We start from the raw sequence: 15,789 nt of genomic DNA, 5'->3' as shown, positions 1-15,789 counted from the left end.
TCTGCACCGCAACAGAAATAAACATTATACAAGACCTAACCCCTGGAGTCATCTTGACTTCTCCCTTTAGCATCCTCCATACTGAACTTCCATATTGGGCTTCCCTGGTGGCTCAGCTGGTAAAGAATCTGCCTGCAATGCAAGAGACCCCAGGTTGATCCCTGGGTCAGGAAGATCCCCTGGAGAAGGGAATGGCAACCCACTCTTGTATTCTTGCCTGGAGAATTCCACGGACAGAGGAGCCTAGTGGGCTCCAGTCTGCGGGGTCACAAAGAGTTGCACACAATTGAGCGACTAACACACACACATTGAACTAGTTACCGAGTTCTATCAGCTCTGCCTGCTTAACTATTATCTCCTTCCCAATTCCAGCTGCCTTAATTTCAATCTTTCCTGTTTCTTTCTTATATTAGCAGTTTGCTTCCTTAATGAAGTCCCTTTCCAATATCTTTTCTGCTCTAATCCTCCTTCTATGTTGTTATCAATTCTCCTTCTCAAGAGACGTTACTCTTATTTATCAAAAGCCTACCATAGTATTTGCACTTCTGGCCAAGGTAGAATCATGGGAACCACATTTATTATTCTGCTTAAGACACCCAAAAAATTCAAAGTGAAAATAAATGAAAAGCTGTTTGCAAGACAACAGACATATGCAAGAAGGAAGGAAGGACAGTGACTGGAAACACATAAGGTCCCATAATGGCCCATCTTACTATCATGAGGGAGTTTCCGGGCTGCAGGGCACACAATACCAATCAAAACAAGCAAACAAAAATTTTCAGCAGACTTTTTATAGATGTTGTACAGTTCTTCTGTGTATTCTTGCCACCTTTTCTTAATATCTTCTGATTCTGTTAGGTTCATATCATTTCTGTCCTTTATTGCGCCCATCTTTGCATGAAATGTCCCCTTGGTATCTCTAATTTTCATGAAGAGATCTCTGTCTTTCCCATTCTATTGTTTTCATCTATTTCTTTGCATTGATCACTGAGGAAGGCTTTCTTATCGCTCCTTGCTATTCTTTGGAACTCTGCATTCAGATGAGTATATCTTTCTTTTTCTCTTTCGTCTTCTTTTCTCAGCTATTTGTAAGGCCTCCTCAGACAACCATTTTTGCCTTTTTGCATTTCTTTTTCTTGGGGATGGCCTCCTAAACAATGTCACAAACCTCCGTCCACAGCTCTTCAGGTACTCTGTCTATCGGATCTAACCCTTGAATCTATTTGTCACTTCCACTGTATAATCATAATGGATTTAAGTCATACCTGAATAGTCTAGTGGTTTTCCCTACTTTCTTCAATTCAAGTCTGAATTTGGCAATAAGGAGGTTCATGATCTGAGCCACAGTCAGCTCCCAGTCTTGTTTTTCCTGACTGTATAAAGCTTTTCCATCTTTGGCCGCAAAAAATATAATCAATCTAATTTCAGTGTTGACCATCTGGTGATGTCCATATGCAGAATCTTCTCTTATGTCATTGGAAGAGGGTGTTTGCTATGACCAGTGCAATCTCTTGCCAAAACTCTGTTAGCCTTTCCCTTGCTCATTTGTATATAAAACTATAGAACTATACAAAAAAGAGCTTAATGAACCAGATAAGCACAATGGTGTGATCACTCACCTAGCGCCAGACATCCTGGAGTCCAAAGTCAAGAGTGCCTTAGGAAGCATCATTATGAACAAAGCTAGTGGAGGTGATGGAATTCCAGTTGAGCTATTTCAAGTCCTAAAAGATGATGCTGTGAAAATGCTGAACTCAGTATGCCAGCAAATTTGGAAAACTCAGCAGTGGCCAAGGACTGGAAAATAATACTGGAAAATCTGTATCAATAACCTCAGATATGCAGATTACACCACCCTAATGGCAGAAAGCGAAGAGAAACTGAAGAGCCTCTTGATGAAAGTTAAAGAAGATTGTGAAAAAGCTGGTTTAAAACTCAACAATCAAAAAAACTAAGATCCCGGCATCTGGTCCCATCACCTCATGGCAAATAGATGGGGAAAATAGATGGGGAAAAGGTCAGTTTTCATTCCAATCCCAAAGGCAATGCCAAAGAATGCTCAAACTACCTCACAATTGCACTCATCTCACACACCAGCAAAGTAATGCTCAAAATTCTCCAAGCAAGGCTTCAACAGTATGTGAAGTGAGAACTTCCAGATGTTCAAACTGGATTTAGAAAAGGCAGAGGAAACAGAGATCAAATGGCCAACATCCATTGATCATAGAAAAAGCAAGAGAGTCCCCCCAAAACATCTATTTCTGCTTTATTGACTATACCAAAGCCTTTGACTGTGTGGATCACGACAAACTGTGGAAAATTCTGAAAGAGGTGGGAACACCAGACCACCTGACCTGCCTCCTAAGAAATCTGTATGCAGGTCAAGAAGCAACATTTAGAACTGAACATGGAACAACGGACTGGTTCCAAATCAGGAAAGAAGTACATCAAGGCTGTATGTTGTCACCCGGCTTATCTAACTTATATGCAGAGTACATCATGCAAAATGCTGGGCTGGATGAAGCACAAGCTGGAATCAAGATTGCTGGGAGAAATATCAATAACCTCAGATACGCAGATTACACCACCCTTATGGCAGAAAGCGAAGAGGAACTGAAGAGCCTCTTGATGAAAGTTAAAGAAGATTGTGAAAAAGCTGGTTTAAAACTCAACATTCAAAAAACTAAGATCCTGGCATCCGGTCCCATGGCAAATAGATGGGGAAACAGTGGAAACAGTGACAGACTTTATTTTCTTGGGCTCCAAAATCAGTGCAGATGGTGAATGCAGCCATGAAATTAAAAGACGCTTGCTCATTGGAAGGAAGCTATGACCAACCTAGATAGCATATTCAAAAGCAGAGATATTACTTTCCTGACAAAGGTCCATCTAGTCAAAGCTATGGTTTTTCCAGTAGCCATGTATGGATGTGAGAGTTGGACTGTAAAGAAAGCTGAGTGCCAAAGAACTAATGCTTTGAACTGTGGTGTTGGAGAAGACTCTTGAGAGTCCCTTGGACTGCAAGGAGATCCAATCAGTTCATCCTCAAGGAAATCAGTCCTGAAAATTCATTGGAAGGACTGATGATGAAGCTGAAACTCCAATACTTTGGCCACCTGATGCGAAGAACTGACTCACTGGAAAAGACCCTGATGCTGGGAAAGATTGAAGACAGGAGGAGAAGGGGAAGACAGAGGATGAGATGGTTGGATGATATCACCGACTTGATGGACATGAGTTCGAGCATGCTCTGGGAGTTGGTGATGGACAGGGAGGCCTGGCACACTGCAGTCCATGGGGTCACACGACACGAGTCAGACACGACTGAGTGACTGCACTGAAATGACCTTTTGTAGAAACTGACAGACTGATTCTAAAATTCATGTGGAAATACAAAGGACCTAGAACAGCTGAAAGAACTGTGAAAATGACAAAGATGGAAGACTGACACTAGCCAACTTCAAGACTTGTAATAAATCCTTTGTAATCTGGGTTGCATGGTATTGGGATAAAGACAGGCCAAAAGAACAAAATAGAGTCAAGAAGTTAACAACACACAACATATATGCACAACTGATCTGACAAAAAAGCAAAGAGAAATGGAGAAAGGATAGTCATTTCAACAAGTGATGCTGGGACAACGATCTATCATATGCAAAAAGAAAAAAACAATAATCTTTGTTTTTGATCTATACCTCCTACATTGCACCATACACAAAAATTTAATCAGAATGGATTGCAGACTTAAATGTAAAACATAAAACCATAAACCTTCTAGAAAAAATTAGAAAATTTTTGTGAACTTGGGTTAGACAAAGATTTCTTGGATACAAAACCAAAAGCACAATCCATAAAGGAACAAATGGATAAGTTGGAGTCATCAAAATGAACAACTTCTGCCCCTGAAATACTGTTAGGAGTGCAGATAGGGAGAAGATATTCACAATCATATATCTGATAGAGAACTGTACTCAGAATACAAAAAGAACTCTCAAAACAAACAAAAACAGCCCCAAACAACTGGAAACAATATTTGAATAGACACTTCAGGAGAGGTAGGACATCCCTAATAGCTCAGTTAGTAAAGTATCTGCCTGTAATGCAGGAGACCCCAGTTCAATTCCTAGGTCGGGAAGATCCGCTGGAGAGGCAATAGGCTACCCACTCCAGTATTCTTGGGCTTCCCTTGTGGCTCAGCTGGTCAAGAATCTACTTGCAATGCAGAAGACCTAGGTTCGATCCCTGGATTGGGAAGATCCCCTGGAGAAGGGAAAGACTACCCACTCCAGTATTCTGGTTGGGATAATTCCATGGACTGAATTGTCCATGGGGTTGCAAAGAGTTGGACATGACTAAGCAACTTTCACTTTCATGAGAGATGCATGCCAAAAAAAAGCACATAAAAAGGTACTTGACAGTATTGGTCATCCAGGAAATGCAAATTAAAACACTGTTGATGGCACAGTGGCTAAGAATACACCTGCCAATGCAGAGGACACAGGGGTTTGATCTCTGGTCCAGGAAGATCCCACATCTTGGGCTTCCTTAGAGCAACTAAGCCCATGCGCCACAACTATTGAGTCCTCTTGCTGAAAGGCCTGAGAGTAACAAGTACTGAGAGCCCACGTGCCTAGAGCCCGTGCTCCACAAGAGAAGCCACCACAATGAGAAGTCCCCACTCTCTGCAACGAGAGAAAGCCCGAGCAAAGCAACGAAGACCCAGTGTACCCCAAAATAAATAAAGGTAAATATTCCCTTAATGTACTCCACACACGAACTCCTAATTTTCAGACAACTACATTACCAAAAAAGTACATTTAACCATATAATGTAAACCACATTTAATATAATTTAATTTTACCATAGTGACTCAGATGGGACTTCACAACATTTTAATGTCTCTCACTGTCATCATGGTTTTACTAGTAAAGTATGGAAACATGAATCAACAGAAATCTTTTATGTAACAGATACCAAAGAAACCAGCTTTTAGTCTATAATTACCTCACCAGAGTATGATTGCTTTTCATTATAAATCGTTTTCTTGAATTCGGTGTTCTCAGAGTGTGGTTGTCTGACAAGCAGCATCAGCAATTCCCCAGAAAACTTGCTAGAAACACAAACTCTCAGGTCCGACACCAGATAACTAGCTGAATTGGAAATGCTGAGGTGGGGACCAGCAATCTGTATTTTAACAAGTCCTCAGGCTTCCCTGGTGGCTCAGGGGTGAAGGTGGCTTCACTGGGTCATGAAGATCCCTTGGAGAAGGGCATGGCAACCCACTCCAGTATTCTTGCCTGCAGAATTCCATGGACAGAGCAGCCTGGCAGGTTACCGTCCATAGGGTCACAAAGTGTCGGACACAACTGAGTCATTAACACTATACACAAAGGGCATTCTGAAGTCCGATAAACTTTGAGGGACATTGTTCTTATAAATCTCTTTTTGGCTGCACACAGCAGCATGTAGGATCTTAGGTCCCTGAACAGGGATTGAACCCACACCTCTGGCAGTGGAGGCGCAGAGTCTTAACCACTGGACCACCAGGGAAGTCCCAGAGGTGTACTGTTTAATATATGTTTTACAGTTAAAATGGTAAGTTGCTCTTCTCTGAGATACTTTCTGAATTCAAAGAATTTTCAGACAAAAAAGGATTACTTCAAATCTATGTTTTCAACAAATGCAGAACTCAGCCAGCTATTTTCCTATTTTTATACTCTTGAATTATTTTAGGCCTCTTTATTAGGCTAGAAAACCAGAACTGAATATAAGATCGCATAAATAATACCTTCCACAAAAGCCTTTGTTTTAAAACAAACTTTCTGGCTTAAGTATCCTAGTCATTTACTCAAATGTCTATTTTTGCAAATGTATCCAACGTTCCTTCCAAATTTACTAGATATGCTTCTCATTTCAGCCTTAAATTGTCTTCCCCCAGTGAACATCTATGTAACTTTTAATCAGGTTCAACTAAATGGAATGGATTTTAAAAACAATTCCAGTTACAATGTTTTTAACTGTTTCATAAAGATACTTAAGAAACAGAATGAAAGTAGAAATGGTCTTGAACTCAATCAGGACAACTGGGGCTCTTGGTAATTAGCTCAGAGACTTGGAGTTAACAACTTAATCTTCTGGGACTCAGTTCCCTTGTTGTAAGAGGGAATTGATGACCTTAAAGTTCATTTCAGGTCTAAAAGCCTATACATCTGTGATCTTACTCTTATGCTCCATACTTTTACATTAATGGGACACTGTCATATTATTTTAAGTATCTTTTAACAGTTTAAAAATTGTTTTAGGATACATGCCTCTTCTCAGGGTTCAGGAATATCACTATAACACCGCTTCCTTGAGAGCTGAATATGAACAATAAAATATGAACATATGTAAACTTTTAGTTGTTGAAGCACCAAAATAGCAGTGTAACTTTAACAGTCTCTTCTTTCTTAGATGGGCTAATTTATCTCCAAAACTATAAAGATGCATGGCATGAACCCCCAAAAGCAAAGATTTCAAACATAATTAACAACATGGGCTCTGTGGGTAGAATGCCTGGGTTTGAACTGAACCTACCAGTAAAGAATTATTTGTCAAAGTTATTCAAACTTTCTAAACTTTAAGAGGATAATCATAGTATCTTCTTCACAGAAACTAAACGAGCTACTCTACTAAAAGCACTCATCATGGAATGGACACTCAATAAGCATTAGGCATTTTTCTAATATTATTTGCAAAACCAGCTTTCTGATCAAAAGGCCCATGTGGGATTCACTTAGTAAACACAAGCGTACAGCTGCTTCCTTCAAGGCATCCCACTCTCACTACAAGGGGCAGAGGTTTTCAAACTTCAGGAGCAATCAGAACTACTTGGGCTGCTTTTCTAAAACACAGATTCCTGGGCTTGGCTTCTAGAACTCCAATTCTGCAATTTTAAATGAGCATCCCAGTTGTTTCTATGACAGGCTGCTGAGGACGGCAGTTTGAGAAACATTTCTGTAGGGGTTTCGAAGAGACAGAACCTTTCCCTTCAAGTCCTTACAACCCCCAAGCGTTTTTTCCACTTCAGAACTTACTGCAGCTACTGCCATGTTGCTCCTGTTGGCTGTGTACGCATACACCTATGTCCTTTTATGCAGATTTCATCTGCCGTCACTTCTAAGTTCCAATACCTATGTCCTGATTGAGTGATATAACATAACTCTTTACCTTGTATTTGATCCTAATACCCCTAAACCTAATCCTCTAAACCCCAACACCTCCAAACATGTGATGACTGAAGGCTCCTGATACATGGACTATTTCCTGACCTCTGACCACAGAAGATTCATTAACCCTGACTGCCGACCTACAAAACTAACCACGGTCTCATTCACCGTCTTGCTCTCAGAATAACACTTCCAACACTGCTGCTAGTACACATGTCTTCAGTATAGTACACATTTTCAGAAAGAGAGTGGAATGTCAAAACCCATACAAATTTAACTCACAAAACCTTCATGTATACAAAACAACGTGAACCACAACACAGCAACAATCAGGGACCTGATGGATCCTGGGATGGAATGCGGATTATGACAGAGGAATTTACCTGCATCACAGATATCTGACATAAGCTCACTGAAGGAAGCTGGAGGGGAAAGGAGCTGACTTAAGCAACCCTGAGTGGTGTTTTGACTGAAAACTGTTAATACTAAAGACAAAAAGAACTGTACATAAACACTGTATGCTAGCTTATAATGTTGTCCATCATGGAGGTATGGGCTAACAATTCTGAAACTGCTTTACAAAATAAAGTATCTGGGTGGTGGACAGTGGGAACCAAGTCTCTTAATGTTGAAGAGGGAAGTTACAGATAAGCAAAGGAAGAAGACTACAATTTTAGCATGTGATACTAGATAAGAGTTCAAGACATCAGCATGAACACATGGATACTTCAATGCAGATACAGATGGACAGATACAGAAACAATGACAGCTATGTGTTCATATCTATTAGTATACATGCATACACTTCCTATCTCTGACTGCTGAAAGGGCCTAGAAGCAGTGACATTCTGGTGCATGCTAAGTCGCTTCAGTTGTGTCCGACTCTTTTGCGACCCCAGGGACTGTAGCCTACCAGGATCCTCTGTCCATCGGATTCTCCAGGCAAGGATACTGGAGTGGGTTGCCATGCCTCATCCAGGGGATCTTCCCAACCCAGGGATCAAACCCGAGTCTCCTGCACTGGCAGGCAGATTCTTTACCACTAGTGCCACCAACAAGCATACCTAGAACTCAGATCTTAGTTTCTAAATATCAGTTTCTGGTAAGTGGAACCAGAACACCTTAGAGAAACAGATGAATTAGGAACTGGGACAGGGGAAATACAATTCTTTACAAAAGAATTCCCAATAGTGTATGTTGATATTTGTCCCTCTAAGAGGCGGAGCTTAACTCTCCTCACTTGTATGGGTAGATTTAATGACTTGTTTCCAAAGAACAGTATGTAGAGGGAGAAAAACGTAACTTCACAGTATATAAACCTGATAAACACTCCTGGGGCCAGGTGCCAAGAATCCATATCACAGCAAATCATGCTGATGGCGGGCACCCCCTCGTTTCATGTGATGAGAAGGGCTCCTGACTTTCATGGTCTTCTTGCCAAAACCACATCATCTCACTCTAACTACGACAAACCCAAATTCAGGGACATTCTACAGAATATCTAACCAGGATTCCTCAAAGTTGTCAAGGTTATAAAAACCAAGGGAAAAAAAATGGGGAAAAAAAGAAACAGACTAAGATGCAACAAGAGATGGTGACTAAATTCAATGTGACAGCCAGGGCTGGATCCTGGACAACATCTTGAAAAAAGACATTAGTGAAATCTGAAAAGTCTGGCGTGCACCATTTGGCTTAGTCAATAGTAAAGCACCAATGTTGTTTTTAGTTCTGACAAACGTACCATGGGAATGCAAGATCTCAACAAGTAGGGGATCTGCGTGAGCGTATATGGAAACTCTTTTGAGTTTTCTACAACTTTCTGTAAAACCAATATTATTCCAAAATAAAAAGTTTATTTAAAAGAGAGAGACAGCACAGAACAACCAAATGAGGAGAAATGGAGACTGCAAAAAGAGATGAAGCTGCATTTAGAAAAGTCTACATGATTTAAAAAAAATAATTCTTAACTGCTATTTGCTGTAAAGAATTTTACTTGCATGTAAGTAAGGCACTAGCCAGATAATATTATTACTACAACTTATTTTCTTGGTATTCAGAACACCTACAAAACACACACACACACGAAATCTTTTCTCAACACCATCTTCAAATTGAAAAGATTAAATGGACTTGGATGCAGTGTGGCAGACAAACTGAAGCAGGAAATCAAGAAGTACACCTGTTAACTAGTTCAACTATCTTAGACAAGTTATTTCGTCTTTCTGGGCCTCAGTTTCCTGATTTGTAATAGAAGGAGGTTTCAAAAGATGCTTTAGGATCCTTTCTGGGTGAAGACAGAACCACCTCCCTGAAACCAGATCCTGCTAGATGTGTTCCTATCCCCCGGCAGCCCCTCCTCTATCTCATCTGCCTGTAGCTTCACCCAGAACCCAGGATGCTGGCCCAGACCCTCTGCTCATTTCACATATTCTAAGTAACAAATACACATTGCATGGTTTCAATTCCCTTGGGCAGGCTATTCCCAAATACTTACCTTTTTGACCCTGAACTCAAAGACCAACTGCTTAGTAGTCATCTCCACTTGAAGACATGTCTAAAGCTGAATTCATTTCCCCTCAAAACACTAGTCCTTGAGTTCCCATTTGTGGTAGGCAGAATAAAAGCACCCCAAAGGTTCCATTTCCTAATCCACAGAACCTGTGAGTATGTACGTTACACGGAGAGAGAGAATTAAGGTTGCTAATCAACTGACCTTGAGAAGGGGAAATAAATTATCCTGGGTTACTCTGGGTACACTTATTAACAATATAATCACGAGGGCCTCTATTAGTGAAGGAGAGCACGAGGGTCAATGTCACAGTGATGCAGGATGAGAAAGACCAGACTGGCCACCGCTACGCTGGAAGACGGAAGAAATGTGAGCAGCCTCCAGGAGCTGAGAAAGGCAAGAGAACAACTCTCCCCCAGAGGCTCCACCAAGGAACACAGCCCATCTGACATGGAGATTTTAGCCCAGGGAGACCCACTTCAGACCTCTGACCTCCAGCTCTGTCAGAGAATAAGATTGTGCTGTTTTAAGCCACTAAGTCTTTGGTAAGCTGTTCCACAGAAACAGCAAAATAATACACCAGGCTCTTAACGGGGAATGCTTCAGTCAGAAACGAGTATCAGCGCTGACTTCTTCCTTTTCCCTCAATTTCCACATTCAGTAGATCACTAAGTGTCCTCAATTATCCTGCCTTTGTCTCTTATGAATCTGTCTACTTCTCACCAACCTCACACCACCTTTCTCGTCTAAGTCACTACTACCTAATGCCTGGGACCGAACAGCCTCCTGACTGGTTGGTTTACCTTCAGCTCATTCCTAGGAAACCACTTCCCACATTCTAGCCAGAGAATTAGAGCAAATACCAATTATAATACTCAACGCCTCTAATAAACGTATGAATACCTATCCTAGCTCTTAAAACTTCACTTCTTTTCTAGATCCAGAGTTAAAATGCAGTCTTAATGAAAAAGAGAAGTTAAATCAGTCACCTCTTAAACACTGACAGGAAATTCAAATTTTGGCAAGTATACTTTCTAAAAGGTTCTTGAGAAATCCATTCCCATGGTGCTCATTGGTTGGGACCAATTAAATCCATTAAATAAACACAGAACAAAAGTTTATTAAAATCCCTGTTCATAAGGCAGTCATCTGCTTCACTTGTGCTCTAACTGTATTAAAATGTGAAGGATTTTGCTTATGTTTTGCGAAGTTCCCCAACTGGTGAGAACAGTAAGGATGAGAAGCAAAAACAAGATCACTGGAGTGAAAATGCAAATATTAATATCATTAAATAACTGGATGAATGGGAAATTACAGTAACATGCCATTAGTTAATCAAAAGGGAAAAGAATAAAGAAGAGAAACTGTTTCATAGTCAATCATCTGAAACAACTCTTGGACTCGCATGATAATCTCTAAGTTCACCTGGATCTATGAGAAGGCTTCTAGGTATTATTAGGGATTTGATATATGAATTTAGTAGGGTTCATTACTAAACTATTATTGGTATTTTCCTTCCCAATTATTAACTATCTAAACACAAGTGCATAGTACACCTTGGAAAAATAAGGCAGATACAGGGAAATTCTTTGAAATTCAACAAACTCCAAAATAATCCAAGGACTCTGGAAGGCTCCATTGTAAGAGAGTAGACTAACAAGAAGTGCATCTTCTGTGTAACATACCACATAATCCTTTTTTGCAACCAGTTTAAATATCTATTTTAGTCTGTCCCAAAGGCACCCTGATCCTCTGTGCTTGAAATTAAATCCCATACTAATTTTTCTGAAACTAGAACACGCTTCTGCTTCAGAAACCATCATAGATGTCATTTTGTTCCTACTGAGAAGATAATGCTCACCTCCATCCGTTTCCCCCACATACACTTGGCCATCACAACACATTTTCTGTGTAATTCTCCATTCCAATGGGAAGGTATATACTTTACAGTTATTTATCCACTAATTCTCTTTATTATCAAGGTAAGTGTTTACAGGCTGACAAGCCAAGGTGAAAAGTACATCCAGCATGACAAAGTGCATAAACTGTTTCAAACTAGGAACAACTGTGAAAAGGAGATATTGGCCATATTTTACCCACAAAGAAAAAGGAGCTCAAAGAACTGAAGTAACTGGTTTAAAGAAACACAGATAGTAGATAACAGAACTTGCATTTTAACTCAGGGCTATTTGTACAATATTAAATTTGTACAGTATTTACTTTATACAATACTAATTCTCAACCAAGAGCTCCAAAGGATCATTCCCCTCTGCAAAGGGCCCAAATAACTATTAACTTATTTTTTTTTTTTTACCTCCAGTGGTCAAAAAGTAATTGACCTGAAACTAACAACGATTTTTCAATTAAAAAAAAAAAATCTAATGAAAACAGCTCTGTGGACTCTTTGGAGACTGAATAAAAACTATAACTGACAGTAAAACAACCAAACAAATAAATGAGAGGATGTGTTCAAAAATTTGGGAAAAAAGGTAACTGACCAATAAAATGTGAGTGCTTTGTGCCAAGTATTGTGAAGGGCATTTTATACATGTTATTCAATTCTCACATCAACCCTAAATAAGGTAGGAATAAAGGAGCTGTTTGTGGGCCCACAATCAAATACTCATTAGATATGAGGACAATATTATCCCCTATTTTACAGATGAAGAAGCCAAAACCTCAAGTCTCCATGCTATTAACTTTCAGACCTGGTTCTTAAAAGTCCTAAATTATTCTACCTAGCCAACCAAAGTATTTTGCTGCCCTATCGGGCAAAAAGGAAAAGAAGGAAGGAAAGTGCCAGTAACCGAGGCCTTACTACTGCAGGATGAAATGTGCCAGGTCATCTTGATGTAACACATCTTAGTAACACATGGTGCTAAAAATCTGAGAAGCGCCAAACTGCAGCTAGCCTTCAAGGTGGACTACTTGCACCTCCCTGGATCTGTCAGGTGTCGGGAAGCAATTCTTCTTATGCCTCACACAGCTCTGCACAATGTGCGGAAGCATGATCTGCCCTTTTGTCCCAGACTATCTCTCAAGGATGTTTGTATAATGAACAAAGCTTTGGAAGACTAAGACAGAGCAAGAGTCTCACTCCAGAGCAAAAGTCAGGCAGGCTTACTGCCTATTCAAAACATCTGAGTTCCCCAAGCTTAAGGTTCCTCAACTCCAACACAAGCCCACTGCAGTATCTCCCTGGAGCTCTTCCCTATCAACCCTGAAAGGACTCAGATTGGGAGTGAACCTACCGGAGGTAGGCAGAATCACAAGGCTTGATGTACCACGGGAAAGGCCTTTGTCTCAGACTCAGGAGTCTCCTGCCCTCTGCCAGCATCCATCCACTCGTGCAGGCTAACTGGATAGCATCCACTTAAGGTAAAACCCCAGACCCTCCACAGACCTTGACACCAAACTCTTTGGGCCACCTCTCACCTTCGCTTTCCTCAGAGATACCCTCTCCCACTCTACAGAAGCCACTGTTCATCTTTTGGTCAGCATCTTCTACATGAAATTCCTCCTCAAGGCCCTCAGCTAGAATGTACTAACCCCACAATGCCCCCACTGTTTACTATACATAGTGTACTCTCACAGCGCTTTTAAAGTTTTATTCTACTTGTTTATGTGCTGTGCCAGTTAATCAATTTATTGCCTCTCCCAGCTCAAAGCTTATCTTTTTATACATGCTCTGTGGTAATGAATGAAATGGCTTTAAGCATTTCTCCTTACAGTGAGCAGAATGTTAAACTTTCTCAACGGGGGTAGTGCTGGAGGACACTGCAAGAGGAAGGGAGCTCTGCAGAGAACATCACATTTAATGATGAAAGACTGAATGTTTCTGTCCTAAGGTAAGGAACACAATAAGGATGCCTGTTGTGCTTCCCAAATGGCTCAGTCGTAAAGCATCCACATACCAATGCAGGAGATGCGGGTTCAAGCCCTGGGTCAGGAAGATCCCCTGGAGAAGGAAATAGCAACCCACTCTAGTATTCTTGCCTGGAAAATTCCAGGGACAGAGAGAGGAGCCTGAGAAGCTAGAGTCCATGGGGTTGCCTAAACAACAAGGATGCCTGTTCCTGCCACTTCTATTCAACACTGCATTTACCACAGGTTCTAGCATCGAGCAAGAAAAAGAAATACAAGGACTGGAAAGGAAGACATAAAACTATCTCTATTCACAGATGACATGAATGATCTTGCATAAAGAAAATCCTACCACATCCATTAAAAATACACACATATACACACAATATACATATATATATATATAGACTAATAAGTGAGTTCAGCAAGGTTGCGGGATACAAGATCAACAAATAAAAATAAATTGTATTTTCATAATTTGCAATGAACAATTTGAAAATGAAATTAAGAAAATAATTCCATTTACAATAGCACCAAAAAGAATAAGACGCTTTAGAATAAATTAACAAAAGAAGTGTAAGATTAATACTCTGAGAACACTGTTGACAGAAATTAAATAAGATCTAAATAAATGCAATCCCATCAGAATCCCAGCTGTCTTCTTTGTAGAAACTGATAGACTGATCCTTAAATTCAACTGGAATTACAAGAGACCCCAAAGACCCAAAACAATTTTGAAGAAGAAGAGCAAAGTTGGAAGACTATACTTTCCAACTTCAACTCTTACTACAAAGCTACAAGATGCTGCAGTACAGGCACAAGGACAGGACTACAGAATTCTATCAATGGAACAGAATTAATTGAGAGACCAAAAATAATCATGTGTGCCAATGGTCAACTGAATTTCAACAGAGGAACGAAGACTATTCATTGGAGAAGGAATGGTACTGTAACAACTGGACAGTTACATGCGAAAGAATGAAACTGGACCACTAACTCAAACCACATACAAAATTCATTCAGAATTTAATAGAGTAGCTAGAGCTATAAAACTCCTGGGGAAAAACTAGGTATAAATTTGCAAGACCTTCAATTTGGCAATGAATTCTTAGGTATGACACCAAAACCACAGGCAACAAAAGAAAAAACAGATAATTGCACTTCATCAAATAAACTTCTATGCTTCAAAGACTACTATCAAGAAAGTAAAAAGACAACGTGCAGAATGGGAAAAAAATTACACATCATTTATTTGATAATGGACTGATACCTAGAAAACATAAAGAATTCTTATAACTCAGAAACAAATAACTCAATACAAAAATGGGCAATGGATGTGAGTAGACAGTTCTCCAAAGAAGATGCACAAATGTCCAGAAAGAACATGAAAAGAAGTTTCGTATCACTGCTCATCAGGGAAATGCAAATCAAATGTGCAAAACAGCATTTCTTAATAATATACAAATAACAATTTATTAATAACCACAATGTGATGTCTATCAGTGCACATAGAAAATGTATACCCAAAGAGTGGAATACTATTTAGCCATAAAAAATAGGGCAATTAACTGGGAGGGGGTTAAAAGAAAGCTAGGTTAGTTATCCTAAGTAAAATCCCATCAAGAGCAATAATGAAACAGCAGTGAGATCATTTTTTAATCAATCTCATTATGGCCCAGATGCTGCTAGAATCAGGGGAAGAGCAGATCCACATGGTAATGAAGCCTCTCAACTTCAGTCTAGGCTTAAGTGCCAACTCAAAAATGCCTTTAGAGAAATTCATGCAAGGAATGCCTCTTGCGAGCTGGTCACATGCAAAAGTGAAGCAAGAAGCACATCTGTTTGGAACTTGCCCCAAGGGCCTCCAGTTCTTCTCCAAATTGGGTTCATAACTCCCACCCACAGAGAGAAAGCCAGTGCCTGGAGCAGCACCCAGGGAGAAGCAAATTAGCATTTCCAAGGTCAATTGCTGACAGGCCTAATGGTTTACAGCAACCAGAATATTCTGGCTGCTGAAGTTAAGAGGCTTAGCCTCTCGAGCTTGCTCAACACCAGCAAGAAACTAATTTAACACATCAACTACAAATATGAAAATATTGTAGGTGTGGAGTCAAATCAGCATGTGACATTTCAAACAAACAAATATTAATAGGATCTGCAGAAGTAAGTGATTTTAAGCTAGTTAAACAATTTTGGGAAAAACCTAAA

The 15,789-nt window shown here is 40.0% G+C and overlaps 1 protein-coding gene across 32 annotated transcripts in view; it reads right to left on the bottom strand.

The window, feature by feature from the left end:
* Positions 1–15,789, bottom strand: part of NSMCE2 (NSE2 SUMO ligase component of SMC5/6 complex) — a 236,726-nt gene that overhangs the window by 203,400 nt on the left and 17,537 nt on the right. Inside the window, exon 1 of one of the 32 annotated variants that reach the window (XM_086337203.1) lies at positions 9,703–9,727. The exons of the other annotated variants lie outside the window; for them this stretch is intronic. The gene's annotated coding sequence lies outside the window, so the exon portion shown is untranslated. Of the gene's footprint in view, positions 1–9,702; positions 9,728–15,789 lie in introns of those variants that run through there. 32 annotated transcript variants of the gene reach the window in all.

This window comes from Bos grunniens, chromosome 14 (genome assembly GCF_055505025.1).
Source record: "Bos grunniens cultivar Pamir isolate PY7600 chromosome 14, Bosgru_T2T1.0, whole genome shotgun sequence".
Taxonomy (NCBI): Eukaryota; Metazoa; Chordata; class Mammalia; order Artiodactyla; family Bovidae; genus Bos; species Bos grunniens.
Note: the sequence above shows the minus strand (reverse complement) of the source record. Positions and strands in the feature narration are given on the sequence as shown.